This window comes from Gambusia affinis, linkage group LG19, assembly GCF_019740435.1.
Source record: "Gambusia affinis linkage group LG19, SWU_Gaff_1.0, whole genome shotgun sequence".
In the NCBI taxonomy this organism is placed as follows: Eukaryota; Metazoa; Chordata; class Actinopteri; order Cyprinodontiformes; family Poeciliidae; genus Gambusia; species Gambusia affinis.
In genome coordinates this window covers 10,727,788-10,747,818 of record NC_057886.1, presented here as the reverse complement: position 1 = coordinate 10,747,818, position 20,031 = coordinate 10,727,788, and the positions used below count along the sequence as shown (strand labels likewise).

Below are 20,031 nucleotides of genomic sequence, written 5' to 3'. Positions count from 1 at the left end.
TTATAAAAGCAAGAGTACACCACTTATGAAATATTTTCTTATTTGTATAATTCACCTTTATTTTAAATATGTTTTATTGTAAATGAATAATCAACTTTATAGTGTGCCAAATTTCTATTGGCAAAATTATACATTTCGCCTAGTTCATTTTTTCTAAATAACCATAACTTTAGATATCATGGATTCAGTTGAATTAATAATAATAATAATAAAATATAATAATAATAATTTAAAAAAACATTACTAAAAGAGTGCTTTAATCATAGGGTCCAAGTTTGAAAAACGCCACACAGTAGTAGCTTTCTTTTCTCTTGTTTTGACGGCGTTTCCTTCCTTGTTCCATCAGATGTTTCAAATTGACTATCATTACTTTTATTGCCTGACAACCTTTCCTTCTTTTGTTAATTCCAATTAGCTTCATCGTGACATTGCTTTGCCGTTTGTCACTGCTAGTTTTTTTTGGTGCTCTTACATTGAAGTCCACGTCTGGATTTGAGTCATACACAAGGGGTTTTTACTAAACATAAAGTGGTACCGGAACACAATATTTGAGCCACATTTTGTTTGTTTTGGTCTTGCCTTCGGCCTTGATGGGCTGGATTTAGAATGTTTTTTTCAAGGCCAGGAAAGACAACAGCTGCAACAACTTTCTTATTTAAACTGCATCTGGGTTTAAAGCTACTGACTTCATTCAAGTGTAACTAATAAAATATTTTACTTAGGACATTTCATTGCTGTCATCTGCATGTCTGCAAGTTGAGAAATCGTGCCAAAACAGACATTTTCCAGTACAAATACATAGAATTACCTGGATTATTGTTAAGAAAGTTAGATTATTGCACTCTTCAGAGATGTCTGGTTTGTCTGATTTGTCGCACGTAGTTTATTCTTTGCAACACATTTGTACTAATTTCATGATCTGCAGTATCATTGGTTTTGTAATATGTGATCATATCTACACATAATTTTTTCCTGCTTTACTCCATGATATCTTCCTTGCAAGCAGCCAGCTTTTGTTGTGATGTTGGATCTTCAGACATTTTGTCATTTAATGGCGGCAGTTTATTTTTTTATGTTTTATTTGACCAGGAGATTTTAATGTGCCATAGAAGACATAATCTTGGGCACGTGCCCAAGTAAAACAGGTCTAGCAATGCCTACTGTCTTCACTGATATGAAAGAAGGTGTGCAAGATTGTGCAGATCTCCCAGAAAGTGAAAGGTTAATAGTGTGCAACAACCTCTTTAGGATTTAGACAATGTTTCTTTTTTGTTTTAAATGCCACCCAACATTCACCAGGTGCAGCTTTTAACCACAGACTGTCAGGTGTCTGCAGCATGTTTTGATTTCCTCTGGCTGACCTCATAAGAGAAGTCAGAGACATGATGGAGGGAAATAGTGAATAATGCATTGTTAGATTTATTATGAAGCGAGTGAGAGAATAACAAAAAGAGAAGACACACACAGCAATGACTCAAGTAAATGTAATTTTAATCAACTTTAATATTTATGAAGGAACATTTATTCAATACAGAAAGCAAAAGAACATTATTAAACATTTTTGCACTTCTGATCATTTATTTACAGTCATTACACCAGAAATACACAAAATAGATACAGATTTATGTTAAACAGTTAACAGTCATTAAATAAAATTTAAAGACTAAATCAAAGCAACAGAAATGTGTTTCCACATGATAAGAGAAGGTAATGTTTACGTGTGATTCTGTTTATGTTTAAGTGTGTGTGTGGAAATGAGAACAGTCCCCTGTTCCTGCTGAACTGAGCCAGCCGACGTCACACACTGATTATCAGCACAGCAGGCACAGGAGACCGACCCAGCGGGGAGTGAGGCGAAGCGATGACGGAGGTAATTTTTCACACACACAGACAGACACAATCACACAGCATCAGACCAACAGGCAGTGATGCTCTTTTGAAAAAAAGAAGAAAAAAAAAACCTAACAGGTGGAAGCATAGGGAAAATGTGAAGACAAACAGAGTCAAAGAAACACACACTTGCTCAAAACGACTCATTCAGCCCAGCTACAGAAATTATGACATAAGGTGACACTCAGCTCTCCCTACAGGGGCGGCAACAGATTTACTCTTAATGAGACAGCTGACATTTAGCAGACACCGACGCTCCGATGCTGCTCAGTTTCAGCAAATTCAACAGATTACAGCTTTTTACTGGAAATTTATAGATTGTAAACTCTTTTTCTTCACTGACTTTCCCTCTCCTTTATGATATGTCAGCTTCTGACAATACTGTACAGTGAGTCATCTGTGAACACATGTACTCCATCAAACACCGTCAGCCCTGAACACATGGGGTTGATTTTGAAATAACGAGGTGTGAGACTGAGTTCGGAAAGTTATAGTCAATCTGAGAAAATCATTTCTTTGATGTCGTAATATTTTTAAAGAAATCAGATTTAGAATCAGCTTTATTCGCCAAGTTTGTGCACACACACACACACACACACACACACACGCTCACGCACACACAAACACAATAGAAACTTGTCCTTTTTATCACTATACTCCCAGTGAAGTCATTTAAAATATAAATACATAAAAGGCAAAATAAAAAATACATGTTTTTGTCTTTCTTGTAAATATGTTTATATTGTTGCGATCTTTCCTCGTCATGGTTTAAATTTAGCTTAGAAATACTAATCAAATTTTGAGGCTTTTCTTATATTTAAAGTCAAATAGTTTTGATTTTTGTTTTACAGAAATAGAGTGAAAACAAAATCGGTCAAAGGGTTTTGACTGAGTTGGAAGTTGGAACATTATAAGCTGTTAGCATCTTAGCCGTGGTATTCTCTTGCTTTCTTTATTTTGTATTAATCTAGACAGTCCAAGAGGTTCTAAGACCAAAAGCAAACACTTATACTTTCTAATACTTTAGGACAATTTTAAAATAATAAAAAAAACAACATATCTTGTTTCTTTCCAATAAAATAGAAATCAAGATAAGAGGCTTCGCACCACTCGGGATCTTCCTGTATCAAATATTTACTCTGACTGGAAACACTTTACATGTTCTGTTCTCACTATGTGTTTCACACAGGAAGGCCACTGGTGGTGCACCGCCCCTGACTTTCATTTCTCCTGACAAAAAAACAAACATCCAATGCTGATGCGACTTAAATGAAAAGGTTTGGATACTATTTTATGCAAATAAAATAGTATTTGCATTAACTGCAACAATGTTGTTTTTTTAAATTTAATTTAATTTTGTCGTTGATGGTAAATGTCCAGTCTGGTCTTGACCCCTCTTAGCGTCATGAACAACTATTCTGTGTGTTTACTGCTATATGAAGACTCCAACAGTAGTACACTTCAGGTAAGATATTTTCTGCTTTAAACTTCAGTTTCAAAACTGAAAATCTTCACTTTTGTATTAACTCTAATATGCAAGGTGACTTTGCTTAGTGACATGTGTAAATTCACCCATAAACTCTTAAGAAATATATCAGTTTTCCATCAATTATATAATTCTAATTAGGAAAATTGTCTTGTTTTTAAAGTGATGGCTGTAAAAGACAATGTTCTCACCTGACTTTGTTTACACCAACATGTAATAAAAGACACTTTTATAGCTTAAAGGTTATGTTAGCAGATTCCCAATTTAGATCCTATTATTGTAATTATTTTTTCTGCTGCTGATCTCTGAGCCGTGGAAACAAATGCGCACCATAACACTTCATTAATAGATGTGAGTAACAGTCGTAATGTTGCTTCTGAAACTTGGTTCCTCTTCTGATCACTGTACCTTCACTCAACCAGAAAGTTCCTTTGAGATCAGAAATCTCTTTCTACAATGAAGACCTGGCCGAGACAGCTACACAAATCAGAGCTATGTAAAATAAATAAATAATGCACAATGAGCTAAACAAAAGACACAGTGACCTCTGAAGAAACACAATGAGAATCATCTTTCACGACAATTTTTTTTAATCTTAAATTGTAATACGTTGGATTGACATGTTTCTGGTAAGCTGTTCCATAAAAGGAAACTTGTGAGTGGAATGTGGTTTTAATTAGTGAGGAACATGTTACCTGTCTCTGATAATGAAATTAGAGTCTTTGAGGTTGGAAGCCAGCATAACCATCATCAGATACTCAATCAGATTCAAGTCAGGACTTTGAGGCTGCTCCAAAATTTCTTCAGATCAAAAGAAACACGAGGATAAAATGTAAATACTCAAGCGATTACCTTAACCCTAAATCTGCCAGGGATATTTATAATTTTAGACTGAGCTGTAAGTGTCGGATTTGGTGTGTCTTATTTAATATTTTATATTATATGTATGTTTTTGAAATGCACTTTGGTGCCTACCATCCCGTGCTACATTTTATAGGATGTTTAAAAAAGTGGTAGTAGCCTCTTTACGTTAAGGTTATAAAATATATATAACTTCAGTCCTCAGCTTATTTTCTGAACCCAGGAAAGCTTTATGACGCTGAAAATGAATGTTAAAAAAGAAATAAAGTGCAAATTCTATTCTTTTAATAGATTTACAGGGACTGTGAAGCAAAACACATTCTCTCTTATAGCCAATTGATTTTGATGTTTGGTCAGTCATTTACCTCTAAAACATTGCATGAAGAGAGCAAAATTGATCAAGCTTGCCATGATGCACCTTCAAATTAAAAAAAATCAGTTTAAGGAGCCGTAGAACTTTGGGTTGGCTCTTTCTAGAGACGATAATCACCAAGAACTAAATGCACAAATGGTTACTACAATCTACTAAAATTCACTGCCGGTGAAGTTCTGAACTAACTCATTTGTTTTTACTAGATGCTTATTATGTTGTAGGCATTCTGTATCCAATCTAGTGGTGTTGTTAGAAGCGTGATGCTCTTTTGAAGCGCTTGTTGCCCCTCCCTGACCTTTACTCTCCCACCTGCAGGCTGCAGCCCTGTGGCGGCAGAACTTAACCACTGTGAACATGACAGGGACTCACTGTTCACATGTGAGTTAAGTCCTGCAGCCGCACAGCGAGGCTTGAAAACCAGCATTTGCCGGTGACGGGTGTGTTTGTGTGTGAGCATGCAAATGAAAAGCATGGGTGTGTCCATGAATGAGGTAGTAATTTGAAGTGCCTGTGTGTGGAGAGGGGGATGCGTTCGTGAGAAGGGTGCTGCTTTTCTTCGTGTCAGCCATTGGAAATCCCTGGCAATGTGATTCAGTCCTGTAGTCTCAAAAATCACTCTGCCAGGAATTCCCCTGGCCAGCAGAGACGTCTAGGTGAGTCGAAAAGGAGCTCATCAGAGCGGGCAAACATATGAATAATAATCACCAAAATAGAACTCCTGTGTCATTTATACCCTTGATGCATTGTCTCCCCTGTTGCCCTCTCACGCAAATCCTCTCTTTTATACGTCTCAGTGAAATATGAGGTTAGAAGACTGGAGTGTTCGTACGTGCTATGTATTCATACATGCTCTCGTCAGGTTCCCTTGATCTCTTATAAAAATAACTTGTCAATGACAGAATGGAGAGTTCGTTAAGAAGGAAGTGGCACGCCCTATAAAGACGTCTTCCCTTTTCTGTTCATCCTCTTTTATCTAAAAGTCCTTGTGTGGAAAACTAGGACACAAGTTGAGTTTTCTCTGCTTTCATGTTACCAAAACACAAGTTTCTAAAAGTACACAAGTTCAAAACATAAGGACTATGTTTTGTGATAGTCCTTTAAAAAAAGGACTCATCTCAAGAATACCAGTGTCATATCCCGAGTTCCCTAATTTGCCCTCTTCTTGAAGTTATTTTTATTTTAGCCGCATTAATAATCCACCGTCTGCAGGCTGTGAGTCATTGGGACGCGTTTGGGGAACTCCGGACTCTAAATAAGTTTCAAGCCGCCGCTCTGCTGGAGCACTGTTCCAGAAACATGGGAAGCTTTGGCCTCTGCAATCATCATCACTGATCTGTAACAGTTTCAAAGAGAATAGTACACAACTTCCTCTGAAAATGTAATCTACTGGCCAATGCTTTCCAGTACTGCAAAAGTAATGTTCCTTTGTTTTCCAGTTTGCAGTCAAATTTAAGCATAAAATTAAGTCATTGTAGCTCACACTGATTTTCTGGGGATTATTTTGCAGTACCTTAGAATGATTTATTATTTTTCTTTTACTTTTGCAAGGAAAATACAAAAACCAATGCGGAAGGCCTGAGTATGACTAAGGAAGAATTATCGGTTGTATTCGATTTAGAAAATTAAATTGGACTTGTTTTATGTACTTTCCATCCCGTGCCAACGTAACCCCACCTGGTCACAATAAAAAAAACAACCAAGGTCACCTCAGGTCCCAGCACCCTTCAAAGGCTGCATGCTAACTCCCCTTTAACTCCTCTCCACGATCAACCTAAAACCCTTCCATCCCTCCCTCCTTTCATCTAGCAGTCGCTTGACTTGCGCTGTTATTTTCTCTGCCTTTTCATCTTTTCCATCGGTTTTTCCCCCCCTCTTTCTGCTCCCCCCATCGAACCCGCAGCCATTAATGTCTATGAGCTCATTCCTTCCCTCTCCCCCTGTAATGACGCCGTTATTGGGTTGACAAGCGCTGTCCAACACATCACCTCAAGCATTGGCTTGGAGAATCTCAACAGAGCTCACTTCTTTTTTTCCCCCCTGCAATACTGTTCTTCTGCCTCTTTGTAATTGGATGTTTATTGTGGTTAGAAATAATTACATGGCGCTGGCACGTGGGTTGCATAAATGTGTCAACATGTTGCATCTTGATGTAGGTGTCGAGAAGGAAAACTTGCATCACCGAGAGATGATTTCCAACAGACGCACTCTAGTAAAGTCAAAGGTGTTTTTGCAGTTTTCATGAACTATTGCCTTCTTTATAGAATCTTTTACAGTTTAGGGTGTGTAGTTTGCATTATGTGTGTGTTCTGCTCTCTATACACAGGATATATGGAGGTCTAAGTGCGGACGTGGCCGTTGGCCGTGTTCCCTTCAGCTCAAGTCCAGATTTGACATTGCCGTTTACACAAGGCCGCATGGTTAAGTGGAAAAGCCTCTGTTGAGACAGCTGGATCTCGACCTCTTGTTGTTTCAACACGTATCAACCCTCCCTTCTATGGCTCGCAGGCCGAATCTACCTCTTCGAGCACAATATGCTCACTATCAGCAAACAAACAGGGTTATGTCAATGGGGCTGCTGGGCAAACATTGTATGTGCGTGAACTGGGATTTCACTGTCTCATAAACGAGTAATAGTGCAACTGCATACAAATCTGAGATGGCTTTCACCATAAAATGTAAAGTACTAATCGCTTAATAGCTAGATCTACTTGAAAACTTGAAACTTAAGCCACTGCAACGGACAAATTATCCATTTTCAAAATTCACCCAAGTCGATCGCTGCTACCCCATTTTGCTGCAATTTTATCTCTTTACATTTTTATTTTCTATTCTTAAACAAACCATCATAATAAGCTTCTCAAACAATTCCGTATTATTTTATCGTTTTTCTGTGCAATTAATTATCTTAAGACTTTCAGGAATAAATAATCATTGAAGTGCTCAAATTTTACATCTAATTTAATTTGCTTGTATATTGTTCTTTGGAAAACTTACTTTATTACATTCTATTTCCATTTATTTTGCTCTGATGATTATTCTTGTCAATGTCTCATGTGAAAAATGACAAATTTAGAGATACTTTTGTTTCATCTATAAAACAAAAGCTAAAAACCAATAAATGACCTGGCAGATTTAATTTACTGCAGTCTTAAGACAACAATTCCTGATATGGAAGTATGAATTGCACAGTGGTATGAAAACAAGAGGTTGCCAATACTAATTACTCCTGGCTACATACAGTGGATGGCTTTATTTTTTACCTTCAAAAACAGAATCTACAAAAGTACATATTTATTGGTGAAGGGTCAAACTGATCGGCCCTCCTCTATACGTTCTGAATAAAGATTCAAATCAGGGTTTGAGCTGAGAAATTAACGCAGAAACTCCTTTTCTGAAGAGCAAATAAACAATATTTGCTTTTTATAACTGCTGTCAGATGCATTAAGCTTTTACGTGCTCAACCTGTTCAGAATGACTAAAGCCAAAAAGATGTGCCGACTGAATTACCAAAATGAGTCTTTAAATCCTTCGGTGTGACAGTAAGCCCTGAAGCAAGGGTTCAGGTATTTTAAGGTATTTTAAGATATTTTAACAACAAAATATTTGCAGCAAAAGTGCGTGGAAGCTGCAAGGCACATCCCTGGATCTTTGTACTTACACACCTTACTCAGCACCACACCCTAGCTCAATCATCAGACAGAGCATGTCTTGGTATTGCGTGTGCATATGGCCGAGGTTCTGATTTTGTTTCATGTTGCGTGTCAGGGTGTAATTACTTCAAAGGCCGTGACATTCAATGACATTCGAACAAGGGATCTGGCTCCACAGCGGGCCTGATCTTTTGCAGTTTTCAGGATTCGAAGACAAACAATCACCACCTAGCCTGGACTCAGTGGAAGAATGTACCACATGTGGTACATTAGTCGTTTTTGGGTTTTTTTTTTCAAGAAAAGCTTTAAAATGTTGTTGTTTTTGAGTGAAGAACCCAGCCCAAGCTCATGGTCCACTCCCTGTAGCCCTGTGCTTGTAACCCTATCCTCAGCCTGGTTCGTAGCCAAACACCCTCACCACCACCAGCCCTGTACTTAGTGCACAGCTGCCCTGCTGCCACTGAACCGCACATGCACGAATGGCCGCAGAAACGGCACACATACACTTTTATTCCACTACGCCAATGTTTCCTGAGCCAGGGCCCAGCCATACATATTGCCGCCGGCACACCCACTCACCCACCCAACAACCCCACCAAAGCTTGACTGGATCTTCACCTTCTCCTCCATTATTGCTCTGACCTTCCATCCAAACATTCAGTCATTCATTTAGCATTTTACTTAGAACTCCTCCAGCCTTTTCCCCTTCTCTCCCCTGTTATCGCAAGCCACAATCAGGCACATGAAAAACAGAATAACAGTTCTTACTAAATGCGCTTTATCTTCACACTTATCTCATCTGTCCTTTCTGCGTCAGCCTCATGTGAACTTCCTTCAGCTCTTTTTCGTATTGTCCACAACCCAATTTAGTTTATGTCACTACCCCCAAGAGGGGAACCAGACAGGACGGCGAACAGGAAAACAGAGACAGACAGCCCTGAAATGCAGCTGAATGAAACCTTGTCAGCTACAGTAGTGGCTGGATTCCCTTCCTTTCATGGAGGTTTCAGAGCTCACACACTTACAAGCCCTCTGAACAATGAGAGGAATGTTTGAGGCAGCTCCGGCCCTGCTTCGGCACTGCCATGACGCCCCGTCTGCTGCTTTTTGAGAACTTTTTATGACCTCTGTTCGCACTCTGCACTGCCAGTAAAAAACTCAGCCGAGAGAGCGTACACGGACTTGACAAAAAAAACAGGCAGATAAAGACAGGCGGAAAGGGAAGGCAGACAAACGAACGGGTAGAAGCTAAACAATTAAGCAGTCAATCACTCAGATGGGTAGTGGACTCTTAAATCAACTGCAAACACAGGCAACCATGCAGAAAGTCAGCCATCCTATTCAAAGGAAGTATTTACATCTGACCTTTGTAATGGAGTCAAACAACACAACAGGGCAATATTCCAGTGCTAATATCACAGTACATTCAAAGAGCAGGAAGACTTTACACACGCTTTGTCCCAATCAACAGGCTGCAAAAGCTTCTGTAAAGTGTATCCCTGTCAAAGACCAGTGGTTCAAGAGGAAAAAAAGTCAAAATTATAGTCTTTCCAGAGTAATAAAGTCATAAAACGGTAAAAAAAAAAAAAAGAAAAAGAAAAAACCCACAAGAAATCCTCAAAGAAGAGGCAGACATGATGCTGCACCCACCTGAAATAACAGTTTTTTTATTCCTGCTCTCTGCCCCAAGTTCATTTGTCTCCAACGTCACCCTGTAAAGTCGAACTTCACAAGTCTCGCGCCTGTCACTCTTTTAGTCTTCTTGTCGACCCGTTCCTCCTCCGGCTGCGCAGACAGGAGCGTGTGTGAATGCGAGTGTGTCTGGGAGCCAGACAGGGTGTGCAGAGTAACCAAGTGGGCGGTTCATATGAAGGGAATTCCTACCTCTCTTCACTCATGACGTCAGAGAAGGCGCCCTCCCTTTCCCTCTCGTGCCTCTCCTCGCCAGTTGTTCTGTGTACAGCCCAGGCTGCTGCTGGAACACAGGAAAGGGGGCTGGGAATTAATTGGCGCACTGCTGCTAATAAATGAGGAGAGGCTGTTTGAGTCAACAGCGGACAGGAAGAGCGCAGGGATAAATGTGCATGTGACAGAAATACAGATGGATCCGCTGCCGTGTTTACGGTGTTGGTGGAAAGTTGTAGCTTGGATACCTTTTTTATTGTTTGATTTCTACTGTTTTATTACTTTAAGTTATTGTTGAACAAGTTTAAATGCATTTAAAAGTGAGGCAAATGAGCCCAAAAGTAAGGACTGCACAATGTTTAGAAAAAATCTGTATAATATTGATGAACATTGAAATGATCGTATAAGGATTGACGTAAATCTAATTTTTTCTCCGTCATCACAATCACAACAATCTTCCAACGTCATCACAATCTTCCCACCAGCATCTCAAACATTAAGATCTATATCAATTGTAAGCATCAAAAACTGAAATGTCATCCAGTCGGTCAACTTCCCTGCACAGTTTTAAAGCATGACTTGATATTATGATGATATTATGGTCCTGTAAATATTGTTTCCAAGCAGTCCTTTGTGAATGTGAAACTTATCACATTGAAATGGCAATGAGGATTTCAGTTTGATTAATTGTGCAGCTCTCCAGAAGTTGATATTAATAACAGCGACATGCAAAAATATTAATACCTCCTGAACTTTTTTTCTACTGCTGTTGCTCAGCTATAGAAAAGGATTGTTATAAACAGCAATTTTCAAGAGATGTCTAAGCTAGTCAGTTCAGTTTAATTTGGGAGCCAATCAGGGTGTGCTTTGACTGGACCAATTTAATACAGATATGCTTAAATCTAAATTATTCCACTTTATGTTTGAGGTCAATGTCCAGTTAGAAGAGAAACCTTTGCAGGCTCTAAAAATTTTTTTTGTATTTTTGAATTTAGCGCCATTTGTCTTTTTCTCAACTCGGACCCGCCCGCTTCTCTGTGCCTGCGAAGAAGCATCCCCACAGCATGATGCTGCCACCATGGTGGGGATGGTGTAGTTAGGGCAGTACTTCTCAAATAGTGTGGCTTGAAGGACACAAGTGCAGATGTTTTGAAATACCGACATAGGGGAGAGACTGAGAAGTTTGACAGTGGAAAGAAAAACGGCAGCAGAGGTCAGTAAAGCAAGAATGACAGAGTTTTAAGGCCAGGCTAAGAGATTTTTATTTTTAAATACAAGAAAACAGTCATAATAATACGCGAAACAAGTTGTATTAGCAGAATAGCTTAAATATTGGCAGAGTATAGAGGCAATATTGCTGGAAGAAAGACGTTAAATTAAAAAGCTTCGATAGAGTGATATGTAACGTGACCCGCTCAGCCAGTCTGGTTCTTTCTATTAAATAAGAAGTTGTTTAAACAATCGTTTCAAAGTCCTGGGGCTGAAAATTAGCTTCTGATGTGCTAAAACATTTAGTACTTAGTCATTTGTTAAACCAATACCAACTATAACCTTACAAGATCAGTATTCTGCAATTTAACGCAGAGTGATAAAACAGTACCATAAAATTACGACTTTATTCTCATCCAACTTTACTTGTATTTAAAACACAAATCAAAAACTCAGAGTCTGGCCCTTATACTCCATGATAAGCAAGTGACTGCAGCTCGCAGAAAAAGACCAGGAAATAGACAAAACCTATCTCTTTATTGGTAATGCAAAATGTTACACACTTTTCATCTCTTCTCATCTGATAAGATGAAATATAAGCAATATTGCTGCAAAATTTTCCACAATAAATGTTACAAAATACGTACCTTGTGGAAAACTAAATTGAAGAAGCTGACAAGTAATCAATGCTTACAATTCTAAAAAGTTTTACTGTAGTAAGTCTAAAAATTCACATCCCAGTGAATCACTTGCACTTTTTTAACTTCAAACTGAGTCTTTATTAAATGTTACAGATTCACTTTGTTAAACTGATTTTGGAAATTATTTTGAGACTTAGAACAGTAAAACAGCAGTTTTGATAATGTCATACAATGCCGGAGCCATTGGTTTGTACAGATAAATTATTAAATATGAACAGATTTGCAACAGTATTTCAATTCTGTTGGGGGGGCATGACAGAAAATAATTGAGAAACAGTGATTTAGTGTTTTGCATACATTCCAACAAGTTTAATTCTGATTTCACAAGAGTAGAGCAACATGTTTCCTGTTTCCCATATCAAAATTAGATTTTTCCTCTTTAGTCTTATATAAATGTCAGATTCTAGAGAGCACAGTTGTCTTGTTTACAGATTCTGTCACCTGAACTGTGGATTTTATTTGGGCATATTAAAGTACAGTGTGCTGCACAGTGATTTGGTAAAATATTTATAAACCTATGTCACAAACATGTACTGCTTTTAATGATGAATTAAATAAAATACCAATAGATTTACATTTATGTTTGTAACATTATATCACTATAAAACAAACATAACCAAATTAGGCCCACAGATATTATTTAGTGTCTTAATTTGATTGTTGTTAATAGAAAGATGAAGAAGTGTAGATTTTGTAATGTGCATTTTCTAGAGCAGTATTATTTATTTTTATGAACCATTCAACAATTAAACTAGAGTAATGTAGCTATGTCTGCAGCAGTAATAATAATTCAAGTAGAATTTTCTTTCGGAGGGAAGAACTCTGAAATGAATGGTGGTAACCTAAGAAGCAGGAAGTGGCAGGACATTTTCGTTTTATTTTGAATTTAGCAGAATAAATTCTGAGATCAATATTGAAGTTGAAAGTAAAACTGCATTGGATCTTAGTGGCAGCTTTCGATTGTTAGTAGGACTGTTCATGAGTCTGTGCAAGGTCTGATCGGCACCTGACAATAACGATTAACACCCACCTCTTCCCGCACACACACAAACACACACACACCACACAAATCCTATCTCCACAGGGGTACAGCAGCCCAAGCTTCTGAGAGGGGCTATTAGACATTTTACAACTTCCCTTTCTTCCCCAAAAGCCTGGGCCGTGTGTGAGAGAGAGGCAAAGTCCTTCGTTGATGACCACGCCCCTGAGCAAGAGTGCTGACGTCACACATTCCACATGCATGCTCGTCTCCAAGCAACGCACACACTCAAAGCTTAGTGAAACAGCCGTGCCAGTAAAACACATGACCGCGACACGTCGCTTATACTCGGATGGGATAATGTTTTGTTTGTGGACTTGTGTTTCTAAGTTGTCCTCATCGAGGGGATTTACAGCTTTGCATAACAGTCAAAGTTTAGTTAGTGCGCGCTTTGACTTTTTGATTGTTAGTCAGCACATATACATGTGTATATTCATGTGGGCATTCCACATGTATATCAAACATGTGGAACGTTTGATATACAGTAGTTTTTTTTTCTTCACTTGAACTCTTTTAAAGTTTGTGCAGCATATCTGGGCTTCTTGTTTATGCTAAATAAAATGTCTCTGTGTGACTCAGTTAAACTTGGTAGTGCACAAATAAATATCATAATACACACATAAATAACTTGACTGTCATAAAATAAAAAATAAAAAAAAACCCCGCCAAAAGATTCCAGAGATCAAAACCACGTTGCGTGCCGTGCACACTCTCCCCTCCGCCGCACAGACATGATAATTTGCACCGCCACACGCAAGGCCAATACTGTAATGACTGAGATGAAACAGATCTGAAACAGAGTCGCTCCTCATCACGAGAATTGCCAAGACTGCTTTCAATTCAGACCAATACCAATTCTTTCAGTCTGGTTGAAATATGAGACAAAAAAAGCTGGTATGAAACTGTAATCAATGCCATATCTTCCAGCTTTTCCATCCACTGCTTTTTCTTCTACTTTTTTAGATCAAAGTATAATGCATAATGTTCTTTCCTGCAGGGAAAGAGAAGTTACTTAAAAAAAACCAAACTGTTGAATGAGCGCACGTTGCTTCACTTTTCTTTCGCCTGACCTTTTTTATCTTTATGATAATGATTACAATTATCAGCTTAGCGTGTTCTATTTTGTAACTCCGACTTTCTATGTTTCCTGGAAGCTGTGCAACCGTAGTGAAGATTGTGGGTTATTTTGTCTAGTCATGTGGGAAGAAGTTCACTTTAATTCAAACTACTTCAAAGAAAACCAAAAGATACTCTCCATTGTACAGTACGTGCTCATGTCTTCAGTGTTCTTCTGTGTACTTTTAATATTTACCACCCACCAACATAAATCGTGTATTTGGGTTTGTACATAGTATATCATGGTGTATTGTGCTGAAGGGAATTATTGCGTCTCTGTTACTATGTGAGCAGTTTCTTTGGGGACATTCAACAATCTTGAGGCTTTAAAGAGTGAGTCACACACCAAATAACTCTATTCTGGGCTACTGGTCTGTGAGATATAACATATCAACTTCTATCTGGTTGTTATGGTGATGCAGTTTCAATTACGCAACAAAGACAGAGAAAGATATTCTTTTGGCGGTAAGAAAGTGCTGCTTGATGTGTCAGCTGATCCGAAAGGTACCAGGCTTTCTTGTTGTATCAGACTCACAGACAATGGGGCTCTTCTTATGAACATCAACATCTTCTGCACGTAGAGATCAGAACCCATTTACTTTTTATGTAAATTTTATTAAAAACTTGAATGTCAAATGCAATTTGCACTTGAATTGAAAGTGCAAGGTGGAGTCAAATCCTTCTTTGATGGAAGGATTTGACAAGTTTGTGCTCTGTCCTATTCTTATTTCTTTGAGACTTTGAGGTTTGAAGCCGTCCTGCAAATCCCCCTGATCTTTATCTCCTGTCATAGACTTTCTATTAGATTCATATCAGATTCATGTTAGGCTGGGCACCTAAAAAATGTTAATGTTACTTAAAGTCAGGAGTGTTCACTCCCACTGAAAATCTATTTGGCAATCTGTACCTCTGTCTTTTTGTTTGCTCCGCCATCTCCATAAATCATTTCTGATCTAACTACCGTCATGTAACCCTTCCATTTCCAACTTTTCAGCTAAGAGTTTGACACCCTGATGTAATCCCAACTCCACCTTAAACAAACTGTCGCTCCTACCACACACCTTACGACTGTCTCAACGTCCCTCTATGAGACAGCACCGCCTGCACCACCCTCGAGTGCTTTTCTACTACATCAGACTTACTCACAAAGCACCATGGTTCCCTCTACGCAACTTGTTTGTCTTGATTCACAAAGACACAATAAAACTACACCAATATTCTAAAAGCGATTGCTCCCTCCTGGCATTAACCCACATTGCTGCAAACAGATTGTTACCTCTCTCCTTAAAGGTTAACGACTCTTTCGTTACTGCACACACTCATTTTTTAAAAAATAGGTATTTGCATTGTAAAATGTGTGTCATTAGCAAAGCAACCACAAGAGAATCCAGCTGGGTCATTTGTGTATGACTTTTCTACAGCGTTCGAATACATTTTCATGAAATGTATTGCTCTGACATTCAGTGGTCACAGCTAATGATTCATATATACCTTTGTAACTCAATGATATGTATCTTTGTAAATCAAAGTAGCAGTGGCTCACTGAAAAGCTTTGAGTAAAGACCTGTAAAAGCAAGAATTTTAGCTGCTTCATTTAGTTGTTTTTGTGTTCATGAATCAAGGAGTTGCTTTTTTGAAAAAACCTCCAACTTTGGCTTAAAGGAGCTTGTGCATAAAGACATTGTCTTATTTTTTTGTGTGTGGTAAGTTTGCGTGTTTGTATCTAGGTTGGGGGATTTCCAGTCATTTTCATATGGTGGCTACAGGTGGCAGACACAGAAATCTCTTAGCTGTATGGCTGTCCTAATCCACCTGTTATTTCTTCATCCCTTTCATCATCCTCTTCTCCACCCTGCATTTAAAGCCTTAGGTTTTTTTTCCACCCATTTCTTTCTTTTCTTTTTTCCTTTTTTTCCAAGTTTGTTTCCTCCACCCTGATGCAGTCCCGGAACATTTTAGGTCATAACATTTCTATTCTTCATCCATGCCGGATTGTTTTACAGGAAACCAATCTAGAAGTGGGTTATTATGTTCAAGAAAAGACCAACTCAGCGTTGTCCAACTTAAAACGAGCCAGTGAAGAGGCTCCAAATGAATCCACTTGACTGAATGGTCTTTCCTTATTTTTCTCTCTGTCTCTCTCTCGCTACTCCTCCTCCCTTACCTCTCTGGTATTATGTGTAGGCAGTTGCCATGGTGACAGGACACACAAACAGTGTGGTGGTAGACAGGAAGTGCTGTGGAACCACAATGGCGTCACTGCGGCTCTGCACTCGCTCTCCACTCGCTCGCCTCTTATCCCCAGCCTTCTTGCATGCTATTATCCTTAGCAAGCTGAACGAAGACCACATTGCTGTCTCTTTTTCTCTTCTTTCTCAATATTATTAGCATTGCTTTTTCAGCTGTCCCTCACTCTCTTTTTCAGCTTTGCACCACTTTAATGGCGCTGGTGTTTGGAAAATTGCCGTCTGATCTGCGGGGTCTGGAATGTTGGGTGTTAAGTTGATGAGCTGAAAAGCTGTCGAACTGTTTGAGCTTTTACTTTTAACGCTGGGACAAGAATGCACATAAACCTACTGTTGTGTTTTGGGATTTTACAGTAACCTTTACAACACATCCACAGTTATTAAAAGAATATCAGGGTGGTGGATTTGTAGTTTTGTTGATGATGAAGTGGCTATGTCAGACGGACAGAGCTGGGAATAAACGGGAATGCGTGTGGTCCTGTTGCAGACGCTTACATCAGACTGGCATTTATGTACAGTGCACATCTCTCCTGCTCTCCCTCTGTCTTTTTACAAATCCCATCCCTAAATATACTTCTCTGGAAAAACCCCTCGAGAAGATACCGCCCTCTTCCACGCAACATGCTAAAAATATCCACAGAGACTACCTTTCCAGCCCCTTTCTCGGTGTGGTTTTCTGTCAGTCCAGACTCCTGTCGTTTTGATTGCTGACCCTCTCATTTGTTCCTTTTTAGCACTCAACACCAGTTCATTATCTCACACTATCCCAAACTGTCTTGTGTGTTTAGCCCCCGCTTTGAACTCCCCCCATCTGGCCTCGATTTGTCTGATAGAGGTGCCCCCTGCTGTCCCCAGAGGCTTCTTGCTCTTTCTGCTGACATAAACAACTACTCATCCGTACCACCCATGCATCCATCCAGGCAGCAGAGCAGACTTCCAGCTAAACCAGTCCGTTGACCTTCAGGCCAGCCAGATGTTAAAACAGGGTCTGTCTGGGGGAGAAACCTGGTGAACAGATGAGTTCCCAGAAAACAAAAACAGAAAATCGGAGGATCTTCTTCATGTCGAGACACTGAAATGTTCACATTCAGATGACAAGGATGAAGTTTCAGTTGTCTGTAAAGGTATGAAAACCAATTATTTCTAGAGTATAATGACACAATTCATCCAGAAATATGACAAAAAATAATATATGCATGGATACCTACCAGTCTGACATTAGTGTGGAACATTTTCCCAATTCCTCAGTTTTAGATTTGAGTTGTTTGAGTGGTTAAGTGCCACTGTTTCACTCTACAGCATAAAGATTTTGATTCAGTCCAGGACTTTATATTTCTTAATTCTCAGCATGTTCTTGGTGGATTTACTGGTACGATTTAGGCCATCGTCATGTTGCTGGGTTTGTTTCAGGTTCAGGTTGGATATGTTTTAACAGATGGTCATGGTGGATTTCAGTCATGGTGAGTTTCTACAGACTGATGCAAGACCATGACCCCTCCATCCTGGCTGACATGAGGTTATCTTCCTGGAATGTGATATTTAGCTTATTCGATTTAGTTCAAATTCAATAATATATATATATAATTTTTTTCACATCACCTTTATAGTTTGTGTAATTTAGCAATTAAAAAACGTAGTTCTGGTATATTGTTAAAATACTGTCATTTTTATCCCTAGTGCCCCAACGTAAGTGAAAATAAAAATCTTATGAAGAAAATAATTTTCACAAATATAATCTTGACACAAATGAGGTGTCGATTGATTTGAGAAAGTATAAACTAGAGATTAAAGATTTAAATTTCAAGTCATAAATTACTGCTTAGATTTAAATACCCCCCACCCCTTTTTTTTTTTTTATCAATTAAGCATCTTAATTATAGAAGTTTACCACTGAAGCACTCATCTGCCTGTTTATGTGCTGCTTAGTGGATGATGGTCACCCTGAGCAAATTTTCACAGCAAATATGTCTTGCAATTTCTTTAAGCACTAAAGATAAAAATAAATCTTAATCGGTACATTTACTGATGTTAAAATGTGGTTCGAAAGAAGCTGAGTTTAACCAAATGGGCTAAGAATCTGTGGGTCAAGATTATGGTTTTTTTGTTTGGGCTAAATCAGCATGGCGACTGAACCGCCTTACACACCAATAAAAGGACATTTATAGATGTCCATTGTTTGGAGGAGTCATTATCCAGGATTCTCAGGAGTCTGATTGTGATCCTTCGCTCTCCCAGTACTAAGGACTCGTCTTTCTCACCAGTTTATCCAGTTGTTTGTATTTCACATTTATTTACAAAGACGCTGATGATTTTTTTTTTTTTTTTTTTTCCCACAGGAAATGGTAGGAGGCTGTACACAGGCAATAATCTTCCTGTCACAGCATGTCCTGAGAGGGGAATGTGTAAAGAACATCCGGTCAGCGCAACTGTGGGATATAAAAGTGAAGCTATAAAAAAAAGCAAATACATTAAAAAGCTCTTTGAGTGAACACTTTTTTGCCATTTTTCTTTTTATTGTTTTACTCTGACATGAAATGCTTTACATGTTCATGGGCCCTTTGAAATGAGCAGAGATTAAATTGCTGTAACCTCCTCAGAAATTGCTCCAATAATTTATTAGTGCATCATTGTTTCCCGATTAGTTGAGTGAAAGTGCCGCCACTGAGTCTCAACCATTTCCAGATCAACCTCCTTGATGGTTACTGACTGTAGAGGACTGGGCATCCTAAAAAAAAAAAAAAAAAAAAATCCATCTTTTTAGTTTTTAAGGTGGTCACCTCCAGGTAGTTAAATTTATGTTATCGTGAATGTAAATATCTTGATCCTGTAGCTGAAAATGTCTACAGTAGAAGAAAAAAAAACAACAACCCCAGAACAATGTTAAAAAGTTATATCGCATTTATTGTCTTAACTTGGCTTTTTCAGTGAGAGGCAGGTGTTGAGTAAAGAGTAGCTTAGCTTGCAAAATGTTTTATGGCAAGGCAACACTTTTTATGTGTACATAAAAAATTATATTGCACATTCTTAATGTGAAATCCCTTCTGTTAGGAAAGATTGGATTGCAACATGTTTCTCTAAAGCTTGACTAAATATTGGAATATTTGGAATATACTGGATTCTCCTCTCAGTAAAACCTTGCAACATACAACGTATTCTCAGGGCTGGCAGTACTGTTCCTCTCCTTTGTTTAGATTATTATCACATTAACTTAACTGGTGAGTTATGAGCTCCACACAGCAACTTCATTCAAGAATGTGGCCAGAAACAACTAAAAAGGCACTTGCTTCATAACAGGAAGGAGAAACAGCAACAGAACAATTCTTAAGAATACAGACAAAGAGAAGATGACCGAATGTTCTATTTATGTCTGGCAAAAGTCAGAAAAAAACAGATTACTGTATTTGTTTAACTGCAATTTCTGCCCAGCGAGGCAGGAAGCCTATCTTTGACCGCATGGCATTTCTGTTCCTGTGTTCGACGGCTGACATCGTCTTCAGTGACACACTGCTCAGTGACTTCCTCCGTCCCGTTAATCACTCGACCGCTAACAGGCAA

General features: G+C 38.6%; 1 long non-coding RNA gene across 3 annotated transcripts; it reads left to right on the top strand.

Annotated features, from left to right (window-relative positions):
• The first annotated feature begins 284 nt into the window (after positions 1 to 284).
• On the top strand, positions 285 to 18,930 carry LOC122822427. Of its 3 annotated transcripts, none has more exons than XR_006369146.1 (4): positions 285 to 3,167; positions 3,292 to 3,355; positions 17,265 to 17,600; positions 18,813 to 18,930. It is a non-coding gene; the product is annotated as an uncharacterized LOC122822427 (long non-coding RNA). The 3 variants fall into 3 exon arrangements; XR_006369145.1 differs by having other exon boundaries at positions 3,271 to 3,355; XR_006369144.1 differs by having other exon boundaries at positions 285 to 3,355.
• The last annotated feature ends 1,101 nt before the right edge of the window (positions 18,931 to 20,031 follow it).